The sequence below is a fragment of the Gracilinanus agilis genome, chromosome 3 (genome assembly GCF_016433145.1).
Source record: "Gracilinanus agilis isolate LMUSP501 chromosome 3, AgileGrace, whole genome shotgun sequence".
In the NCBI taxonomy this organism is placed as follows: domain Eukaryota; kingdom Metazoa; phylum Chordata; class Mammalia; order Didelphimorphia; family Didelphidae; genus Gracilinanus; species Gracilinanus agilis.
Window position 1 is genome coordinate 83,437,072 of NC_058132.1, and position 11,510 is coordinate 83,448,581.

General features: G+C 40.3%; 1 pseudogene; it reads left to right on the top strand.

The window, feature by feature from the left end:
- The first annotated feature begins 225 nt into the window (after window positions 1-225).
- LOC123243286 lies at window positions 226-898 on the top strand (annotated as a pseudogene).
- Window positions 899-11,510: the final 10,612 nt, after the last annotated feature.

Here is an 11,510-nt window from a genome sequence, read left to right on the forward strand (position 1 = left end):
AAGAAAAGAGTTGTTTAGGGACACTCACTTCCCCTGAGTATGTAGTCAAAGGCTGGTATTAAACTAGGTCTTCTTGATTCCAAAGGCAGCTCTTTCTCCCCTTGACCACACTGCCTAATTACCCTATAAAAACAAGGAAATAAGTTCTTCTGATATATGGCACAGAGTGAACATTGCAAGAGGCAACTGAAGCCCCCTAGGCTTCTCAGAAATTCAATCTAAAACATGGATATTAGACTAAATCATGAAGTTTATATCAGTAATATGTATAATAAAATAAAAAAGAAAAATGGAAGAGATAATTCTATGCATTCTTTTCTCAGTTTGGCCATATAGTAGATATTGTGGCTTTAAAGACAAGGAAGAGGAGAAGGTGAGCATTTGTTATATTTAAAGAACTTGGCTCATCTACAAAGGCCTTGAAACAGTTACAAGGTTTTCCATTTTATGGTAAGCCAATATGAATTCAATATGCAAAACCAGACTGTGATGTAATCTCTAAAATGTGTGGCCCTTTTGCTGATAAGGAAAAGAAAAAAAGAAAAGAAAAAGGCTAAATCTTTGGAGTAAACTGCTAATGCTGCAAATAAAAAGCTTGGTCAGGCCACACCAAATTCAGGTAAAAGCCAAGGAAATGCAACCTCAAATCCTCAGGTGCCTGATTACTCACTGAATAATATTTTATTCCTAAATAACTTGCCAGAAGAGACTAATGAAATGATGTTATCTATGCTGTTTAATCAGTTTCCTGGTTTCAAAGAAGTATGCCTGGTGCCTGAGGGATATTATATTGTTTTTGTGAAATTTGAAAATGATGGACAGGCTGGTGTAGCCACAGATGCCCTACAAGGATTTCATACCATTCCATGCCGTAAAGATGACATATGCCAAGAAATAGTTTTATGGATATTCTTGGAACAATTTGGTTTTATTTATGGCTTTTGTTTTTCATTTTAAAAAGTTTACAATTTAGAAATTTTGAGGAACATTTTTTTAATTTTAAAATTTTTATTTAATTAATTAATTTAAAGCATTTTCCCATGATTATAGGATTCATGTTCTATCCCTCCCCTCCTCCCACCCCTTCCCATAGCCGACACACAATTCCACTGGGTTTTACATGTGTCATTGATCAAGACCTATTTCCATATTATTGATATTTGCGCTAGGGTGCTCATTTTGAGTCAGTATCTCTAATTATATTCCCCATCCTCTCATGTGATCAGGCAGTTGTTTTTCTTCTGTGTTTCTACTCCCACAGTTCTTCCTCTGGATGTGAATGTGATGTGTTCTTTCTCATAGGTCCCTCATAGTTGTCCCAGATCATTATATTGCTGCTAGTGCAAAAATCTATTACATTTGATTTTACCACAGTGTATCCATCTCTGTGTATAATGTTTTCCTGGTTCTACTCCTTTCACTCTGTATTAATTCCTGGAGATCATTCCAGTTCACATGGAATTCTTAAAGAACTTTCTGAGGGCAATAATGAAAATAGTAAATCATTTTGTGTAAACTTTTTAAAAAATTCAGATGCTCTAGACAGGCAGGTAGCTCAATGGATAGAGAGCCAAGCCTGTAGACAGGAATGGGAAAATGAAAGGAATACTGACTATACTGATTGGTTGGATTTGTTCAAGCCTCAATTTTTCCAGGGATTTTGGATCCTATGGAACCTTGACATAATAATAATTTTAATGCTTTGTGACTATAAGCTAAGCTTGAGAAATGGCAACCACCAAATTGAATCCTGATGAGGCTGTTTCTATTGAATGTGGACCAGAAGCAGGCATAGGGACTTTTCCAGATAAAGCAATCATTATCTTGACCAACCTACTCTAGGAACTGACTGTTACACCCTTTCCCCTGAGCTATGGTGATCTTGATCAATAAAAAAGCTAGCTAGCCTGGTAGTTGATGGAATCCTTTCTTAGGAGAGGAGTTCCACATGCATGCAATTCTGTCGAGAAGAATAAAACTTAATGCCTTTGCTTTTCCTTCTGTTTCTCCATGTCTTTGCTTCTCACTTGGTTCAACTTTATTTTGTGGGGCCAGATACCTGAGAAGGTATTGGGTTGACAGGAGATCCTGGGTTCAAATCTGATTTCAAATACTTCCTAGTTGTGTGACCCAGAATAAGTCACTTACTCTTATTGCCTAGCCTTTATCACCCTTCCACCTTGGAACCAATGCCTCCTATTGACTCTAAAACAGAAGGTAAGAGTTTAAAAAAGCAACTCACATTCTCTAGTGTCTCTACAAATTTTGCATACTACAATATGCAAGAGACATTTTATATAATTAAAACTTACTTGTAAAAAAATTAAGGAAACAAGGTCTAGAACTCTTCTTGTTCATCTTCCCCTGGAAGGACTGGACTCTCTGTGGCCAGTCACCAGGGACTTCTGATGGATTTTGAGTTCAGCTTCTCAGGCATATAGATTTTGGGAAATGTTCAAGGACAAATATCTGTGTGGAGGTAGGTCGTGCCCACTTATTTACATGGAAGACTGGTAGTGATGCTTCTGATGATGGCTGATAGCATTCTGAGGCAGTATGTCTTGGGGTCTGGCATGGTCAGGAGTCATGGGATCTAAAACTGGAAGAGACCTTAGAGTTCATTTAGTCTGTGTTATAGTTGAGACCACTTAGGCTCAGAAAGATGAGGTGATTTGCTGAAAGTCACATAGCTAAGTGACAGAATTGGGATTCCAGCCCAGGTTCTTGCATGTAAACTTGGTGGATTTTTTTCTCTACTGTAGCATTGATGGACTATCACCCAGAGGAAGTGGTGATGTAGGTTTGGAAAAGAAAAAAAAAAGTAAAATGAAGTTAGAGAATTATATACTAGAAGCAAAAAAACAGAGCAAAACAAAATGGCAACAGTGTATAATGGAAATAGGGGCATGGGAAGGCCCAAGTTCCAGATACTTAATAGCTGCATGATCCTAAGCAAGTCCCTTAACTGTGTTTGCCTCAGTTTTCTCATCTGGGAAATCAGCTGGAGAAGGAAATGGCAAACCACTCGCTGCCAAGAAAACTCCACATGGAGTCACAAAAAGTCAGAAAGAACTGAAGAATGACTAGCCCTTGCTTAGGAGACATGAAACCCTGGTTCACGTGGCTTTGCCACAATTCCCTTGTTGACCCTGAGTAAATCACTTTCTGGGCCTTGGTTTCCTCATCTGTAAGATGATCAGTTTGGGCTACATTTTGCTCCTTTAGCTCTCTTCTAACTCTAAAATGCTATCAATACCAAACTCTATGAAGACATTAATGAAACTGGGCATGTTCAGAATTAACCAGCATGAGCCCAGGAACCGAGAGGTCTATCTGTCACAATCATGACCCAGGCTGTTTGACTGCATCTCAAGGCCATCGTCCTTGGCGTGATCCTGGCTGACTCCATTAACAGTGTAAGACACTCTGCTCAGATGGAGCCACCCAGGCTAGCAAAGAGTTGTCTTTTTCTCTTCCCTTCTGGCTCTGAAGGGCTCCCTTTCTCCTTCCTCTGATGTCAGCCTTCTAGGAGAAGCAAGAGCCTGGACCATTGGAACTGGTCAGATTCTGCTAACCTCTGATCATACCTGCCCTGTTGGGGAATCCCAAATGGACTGGAGGTTTGAGGAGGGGCGCAGGGTCTCTGATACCCAATCTGATTTCTTGTTCTTTGCCTCTTTCCTATAAAACTGGAGTTAAAACTTCTTTTTCCTGTAAAGAACTAGGAACAAAGTGGATGGTCCTCGACTGAGAGGTGACTGAATAAATAGTGATATATGAATGGGAGGGATTGTTCATCATTGTTCAGTAAAGAATGATGAAAACCAGGAATTCAGAGAAACACGGGAAGACCAGAAAGAGCTCATAAAAAAACAAACTAAGGAGAACCAGGAAAACAATATGGTAGGTCCTTATTTTACATGCACTTAATACATGCTAATTCAAGTGTATGCGATTGCCAATGGAAAACAATAAAATGAGAAAAATACACAAAATAAAAATTTTAATTACTCTCTAAATCCATGCCATTTTTTCAAGCGGGGTTAAGTCTCTCAGCAGTTTGCCCAATCACAATTGTTCTCTCTCTGTGAGAAGTGTTAGTGTGAGTGTTTACATTGGTTTGTGCCAAATATTAGCTCTGGCATCAGTCATTTTTTGGGAGTTCTCGCTTGTAATAAGTTGTGTTCTCATCAGAGCAGTGATTCTCTTTGTTTCATTAGTGCTAGTTAGTTATTAATAAAGGCCTCAAAGTATAAGAGTAGTGATGCTGGTAGCCCAAGATAGATAAGCCTAAGAAAAGTCATAAAGTGCCTACGTATGTTTGTATATAAAACATATTAAATAATGGAGTTTGCTATTATGTACGATTTTCAACTGATGTGAAGGGTCTTGGAATGGATTGGCCACATAAAATGAAGTCCTACTATATGCACCAAAATGACAAGCATTTAGATAATGGTTTTAAGTTTGCAAAACACTTTCTAAATAATATCTCAGTTAGGTGATAGGTGCTTCGATAATCTCCACTTTACAGATGATGGAATTGAGGTTAAGTGACCCGTCTAAGGTCACACAGCTTAAGAGTGAGGTCAGATTTGAACTCAGGTCTTCTTGATTTGAATTTCACTGTACCACCTTAGCTGCCACATTTAAGTGATGACAATAACATAAATTAAAAGAATGCTAAAAGGAAGCCAAATGCTGAGTAATTATAATGAGTAATCTTGGTCTCAGAGAAGAGATAATGATGGCAGACGATGTGGGCAGAATGTTGCATACTGCATAGGATGTCAGATGGGCTCACCATGTCACTAGTTTTCATTTAACTTTTTTTTTGGTTCTGTTACAAGAGAGAGTAAATGCTGGAGGAGGAGGAAGGGAGAGAGGGTGGATGCAGAATATATATTGGGAAAGGACTGTCATGTAAGAAATAAAAGGCAGTTGTTCACGTCATGTCAGAAACAAAAGTACAAGGATAAAAAAAAACACACCCCACAAACCTTAGAGCAGTTTTAGTCTATTAAAACAAGATAAAAAAACCAAACCCTTTTACTTTCTGTCTTAGAATCAATACTATATATTGGCTCCAAGGGAGAAGAGTGGTAAGGGCTAGGTAATGGGGGTTAAGTGACTTGCCCAGGGTCACACAGCTGGGAAGTGTCTGAGACCAGATTTGAACCTGGGACCTCCTGACTCTAGGCCTCTGACTCTCAATCCACTGAGCCACCCAACTGCCCCTAAAACTTAAGATTTTTGGATGTCAGATTCTAAACTAAGATTTTTGGACCACCTATATAACTTTTTTAAGAAAGTGGAGTAAAATGACAGAAAATTGACAATTTACTGCATACACACAAATGCAGCACACTATCCAGGCACACAGACAAATTACACAGACACATGTATTCACACAGGAAGATTTTTTTTTATTTAAACCCTTCCCTTCCATCTTAGAATCAATACTATGTATTGGTTCCAAGGCAGAAGAGTGGTAAGGGCTAGGTAATGGGGGTCAAGTGACTTGCCCAGGGTCACACAGCTGGAAAGTGTCTGAGGCTAGATTTGAACCTAGGACCTCCTGGCTCTAGGGCTGGCTCTCAGTGCACTGAGCTACCCAGCTGCCCCCTTGCCTTCTTTCTGCAGATACCATCTGGTCAGACTTTGTGACAAGCAAATCCTCATTCTTTCCCAGGGAGCCCCCAATGCCCTCTTGGAAGCCCTGGGCACAGTTCAGTTCTCACTGGCCAGTAGCACCAGGACCTTTCTTAAATGATGCTCAGAAACCCCATCTGTCCCTGGAGAGTGCAGCAGTGACAGGACACACCAGATCTGTATGCAGGGATGACAGCTGACAACTGAGTGCTTGCTTTGTATCCAACTTTATAAGCTGTCTAGAGGCAGTAAGAACCAAGGGAGATGTTGGGGAGAGAGGCGGCTGTGGCCTCTATAACCTCGTCCACCCCACAGATTGGAGGTTCTCAGAGTGAAGGGGCCACCTTTCTCCATCACGCAGGGGGTCTCTTGAAAGCAACAACTCTGACTCTCTCTCCGACCTGGAGTTGTTTGAGGACACGGACATTCCTCTGAGAGACAGGGGCCACATTTTCCCTATCATGCCAGGGATTTCCCAGGGCAGGGATTATTCCATTATTCATATGCCCCTTCCTACCTCTCCTTTCCACCCTTAGTGTCCAGCACAATGTTCAACTTCTAGTGGTTTCCAGGCAAGATTGCTGACTGACTGAATGGAGGACAACTGACTTCTCTCCTTCTCTCACCATCCTTACCCTGGGCATTTGCGGCAGATGTTAGATTAGAAAACTGCGGATTCTTGGCTTCTATTCTCCAGGACTTTGAATTCTGTTTTAATGAATCTTGCTCTACCTCAATATATCAGGTAAGGATGTAGGTAAGTCTTTACCCAGCCTTGGCTGTGTAAACAGTTCTATGCTCTATAGGACATGAGAGGGAGAGAAGAGGAGAGAGAGAGAGAAAAAGAGAGAGAGAGAGAGAACATTCTTGGAATCAGAAAGTCCTGAGTTCAAATTTTACCTTAAATACTAACTAGCCATACAAATCTGGGCTAGTTGTTCATTTCTCTCAGTCTCAGTTTCCTCAACTGTAAAAATGAAGAGGTTGGACTCAATAGTCTCTGATGTCCCTTCCAGCTCTAAATCTATGATCCTATAATCTACCTCTGAGAAAACAGATTAGGTCCCTGACTTCAGTGAGATAGTAAAGATGACAACAATAACCTCCAATTCTGTTGTACTTTAGGGTTAATAAGAGGGAGGCAGCTCAGCACTTTCATGAAGACCTGCCAGGCCTGACAACACTGGCTATCAAGACAACACGAATTTATTAAGTTCTTATTATGTATCAGACACATGCTGGGGAGTGCAAAGAAGGAATTTATATTGTATACGAACTCTGCATTTAGTTGTTCTGGGCACCTAAGTGGTGAAGTGGATAGATCGTCTGGACTGGAATGAGGAAGATTCACCTTCCTGAGTTCATATCTGGTCTCAGACTCTTACTAGCTGTGTGACCCTGGGCAAGTTATTTAACCTTGATTGCCTCAGTTTCCTCATTTGTAAAATGAGCTGGAGAAGGAAATTGCAAACCATTCTGGTATCTTTGCTAAAACAGAAATGGGGCCATGAAGAGTCAAACATGACGGCAAAATGACTGAACAACTTCTCTATTTGGATCCTTCACACTTAACACAGTGCTTTGCCTATAGAAATGCTTTTCCACCCATTCATTTCTGTTCATTAGAAGGCAAGTTCCCTCAACACAAGGTCCTCCCCATGTCTGTCTCTGAATCTCTAAATACTAACACATCTTTGCCAAGAAAATCCCAAATGGAGTCAAGAAGAGTCAGATGGCTGAAAATGACTGAACAACAACTAAATATAAGACTGGAGACACTAAAACCAAATTGAAATAGTCCCTGCCCTCAAAGAGTTTGCTTTCATAGGGCAACTCAATGGCTCAATGAGCCTAGAAACAGGAGAACCTGGGTTCAAATTTGGCCTCAGACCCTTCCTAGCTGTGTGACCCTGAGCAAGTCACTTAACCTCCTTTGCCCAGCCCTTGCCACTCTTCTGCCTTGGAACCAACACACAATATTAATTCCAAGACAGAAGATAAGGGTTCAAGAAAAAAGTTTACATTCCATTTTTTTTGGGGGGGGGATAAAATACTCCATCACGATGCACAGATAGGCAGATACAAAGAATTTGAGATCAAGTGCACTTGATGAGGAAGGGTTTCCTTAGGAGGAACTGGGCAGAACTTTGAAGGAAGCTAAGGATTCCAAGAGGCAGAGGTGAGAAAGAAATGTGTAAGTGGCAGCCTGTGAAAGACAGTCACTAGAGGAGATGGGATGTCTAGTTTAGGGAAGTTAGGAGATTAAGTTAACTAGAATACAGAATATGAAGGGAAGAAATGTGCAATAAGCCTGGAAAGCTAGACTGAAGCCAGATTGCAAAGGGCTTTAAATGCCAAAATGAGCAGAAATAGGATTTAAGAGACATTGTGCAAGGAAAACCAATACGTTTGGCAACCGGTTGGATATGAAGGGTGAGGAGAACATAGTTTTAAGGATAATTCCAGAATTGTGAACTTAGGTGACTTGAAAGATGGTGGAGTCCTTGACAGAAATGGGAGTTTGGAGAAGGAGTAGGTTTGGTGGGGAAGATGAATTCTGTTTTGGGCTTGTTGAGTCTGAGATGCTGATGGAGCATTTGGATAGCTCCAGCCTGCAATTGGTGATGCAGGACTATAGTTTTAGGAAAGAGAAGAGGTTGATGTATAGATATGGGGCTGATCTTTGAAAATGTAGAAGCCAGTACATGGTGGGGCATTCAGCCTGGAATCAGGAAAACCCGAGTTCAAAGCCAGACTCGAATATGTTAGCTGTGTGACACCCTGGGCAAGTCACTTAACCTCTTCCTACCTTAGTTTCCTCATCTGTAAAATGGGATAACAATAGTATCTACTCTCCAAGGTAATTGTGAGGATCAATTGAGGTAATATTTATAAAATGCTTTACAAAACTTAAAGTGCTAAACAAATAATAATGATTGCTGATAATGTAGTAAAGATATTGGTTAGGGTGGGTTGGTGAAGGCAGGTAGACAGTCCCCCTTAACTTTCTCCTATGAGGCTCTTCCTTCTCCTTTCTTTTTTAGCCATTCCCTGGATGCTTCTCTCTTGTAGAAGTGATTTTCCTTTTAAACTAGGCCAAAGTAATGGTAAACTTCTGTTTCAATGCCAGTTCAGCCAATTATTTTCCCAGTCACTGCTGCTAACTTATTTGTCCAGAGGGATTGTGATAAATGTACTTTTTTTGCCTTGGGAATTTGTGTAGAAAAAAGAAAGGAAAGGGGAAAAAATCAATTTTTTTTAAAACTCTGAACCCCCAGCCAGAAATCTCACTTTGGCAAAATACTGGAGTTTTCAATCAATCTCTCTTCCCTACCAGGTTGTTCCCAATCACCCCAAAGCAACATTTCATCAAAGCAATAGCATACATAATTTAGCTGTTCTTGATCTACAGTTTCCCCAAATTTGCCTAAGAAAATAAAGTAAACACAGTAGGGTAAACCAACTTTTAAGAAACTAGGATAATGTTTTTCATGCCCTAGGGAGACATCATTCAGAGTTCACTCTCCCTCTGAGAAGGAAAGGGGAGGAGAGAAATGAAGGATTTCTGACCTGAGACTGCAACCCAAAGGACTTTTTCAGGAAAATAGCATTCATTCCAATGGGGCTTATGTAGGATTTGTCCATACCACTTTGGTTCTGTATTCCCAGGACTGATGAGCTCTTGGTAGCAGGCCCTCTGTAGCTTCTACTTCTCCTGGATCCCTCAACTTCTTCTTTTCTCCTTTCCATGAATCCAGGCACAAGTTTGAGAGGTTGAGCCAGCCTCTCTACTAGTCCCAAGGTCAGGGCAAAACTCACCCTAGAGGTTGGAGTTGAGATAGAGAAAATTGGGAAGTGCTTGCCCAACCAGTAGATATTCATCTCTAATGTTCTTTTCCATTGGATAAAACCCAAAGCATATCCAAGTCAGTGCTGCATTCAGATAATGAATGCCACCAATAAAGAAGAAAGAGTTAGAGGACACGGGTTCAAATGTTGACTGCCACATATTACTTGTGTTACCTTGGACAAATCACTTTGGACCCAAGTTTCTTCATTTGTAAAATTAAGGGGTCGAAGAAGATGATCTTTTAAGTTTTTCCTTCCAATTCCAAGTTTACATATGATTCTTGAAGAAGATCTGGGACAGAAAACTCAGTTTTGCAGTTCATTGGAAGCCCGGTTGTTTTTCAGTCTACCTGATCTGCTTGGCACTTTGTGACAAGGCTAAGAAAGCTTTGGGCTCACCAACTCTCAGTCTCTTATGAAATCATCCCTTTCAGCTTATTTTAGAAGTAGTTCCTGTTGGCAGTGTATGCTAATAGACAACAAAATAGAGAAATGGATAGATGGAGGCCCATTAATATAATCACAGAACCCTTGATCAGGTTGCCTCTTATACTTATATATATATTTTAAATTTTACATTCGATTTCATTTTACTTTCCATTTCAAATTCTCTACCAAGAGTGCATTAGTGTTCCTATTTTTCCCACATCCCCGCCAATACTTGTCACTTTTCTTTTTTGTCACCTTAGCCAATCCAATGGATAGGAGGTGGTAGTTCCTTTACTTTTGATTTCTTTAATAATTAGTGATTAGATTTTTAAAAATATGGTTATTGATAATTTTGATTTCTACTTCTGAAAATTACCTGCTTGTATCCTTTGACCATTTATAAATTGGGGAATGACTTTTTTTATGAATTTGACTCAGTTCCATATATTTTTTAGAAATGAGGCCTTTATCAGAGAAACTTGTTGCAAAGACTCCCCTGCCCAGTTTATTGCTTTTCATTTAATTTTAGCAGCCTATGTTTGTTTTGTGTAAAACCTTTAAAATTTTATGTCCCTTTTAGCTCCTGTGAATCCTTCTATCTCTTGTTCACAAATTTTTCTCTTATCCATAGATCTGATAGGCAATATCTTACATGTCTCACTACATTGCTTAAGATGTCATTCTTTAAGCCAAAATCATTTACCTATTTTGAGTTCATTTTGACTTATGGTACAAGATTTTTGCCTAATTCATGCCATTTATGTTGCTTTCTAGTTTTCCCAACAATTTTTGTCAGATAGTGAGTTCTTGTCTCAATATTTGGGATCATTGAGTTTGCCCCTAATTTAAAAAAATCCTTACCTTTTGTCTTAGAATTATACTAAATATCAGTTCCAAGGCAGAAGAGCAGGAAGGACTAGACAACTGGGGTTAAGTGACTTGCTCAGGGTCACACAGCAAAGAAATATTTGAGGCCAGATCTGAACCCAGGATCTTCCATTTCCAGGCCTGGCTCTCTATCCCCTAAGCCACTAGCTTTCCCTTGCCCCCAATTTTTTTTTAAAAACATTTATTAATATTCATTTTTAACATGGTTACATGATTCATGCTCCTCCTTTCCCCTTTGCCCCCCGCACTCCCCCTACCCATGGCCGATGCACATTTCCACTGGTTTTGTCATGTGTCCTTGATCAAGACCAATTTCCAAATTGTTGGTAGTTGCATTGGTGTGGTAGTTTCGAGTCCACACCCTCAATCATGTCCACCCCAACCCATGCGTTCAAGCAGTTGTTTTTCTTCTGTATTTCTATTCCTGCAGTTCTTCCTCTGAATGTGGGCAGCGTTCTTTCCCATAAATCCCTCAGAATTGTCCTGTGCCCCCAATTTTTGACAGTAACTTTTTGGTATATTCAATGGTGGAAGAATTGGCCAAAGACAGGACAGCTCTTGGGTTGGCTTCCTCACTCTTGCTCTTCACCCTAGGGCTGCTGACCCCACTCTGGCCTGGGCTGCTTGTTCTTCCTTCCCTCTCCAATGCTGAGTCCATGAGCAGCTGGCAGCTTGCCTGGCCCATAGTAGGT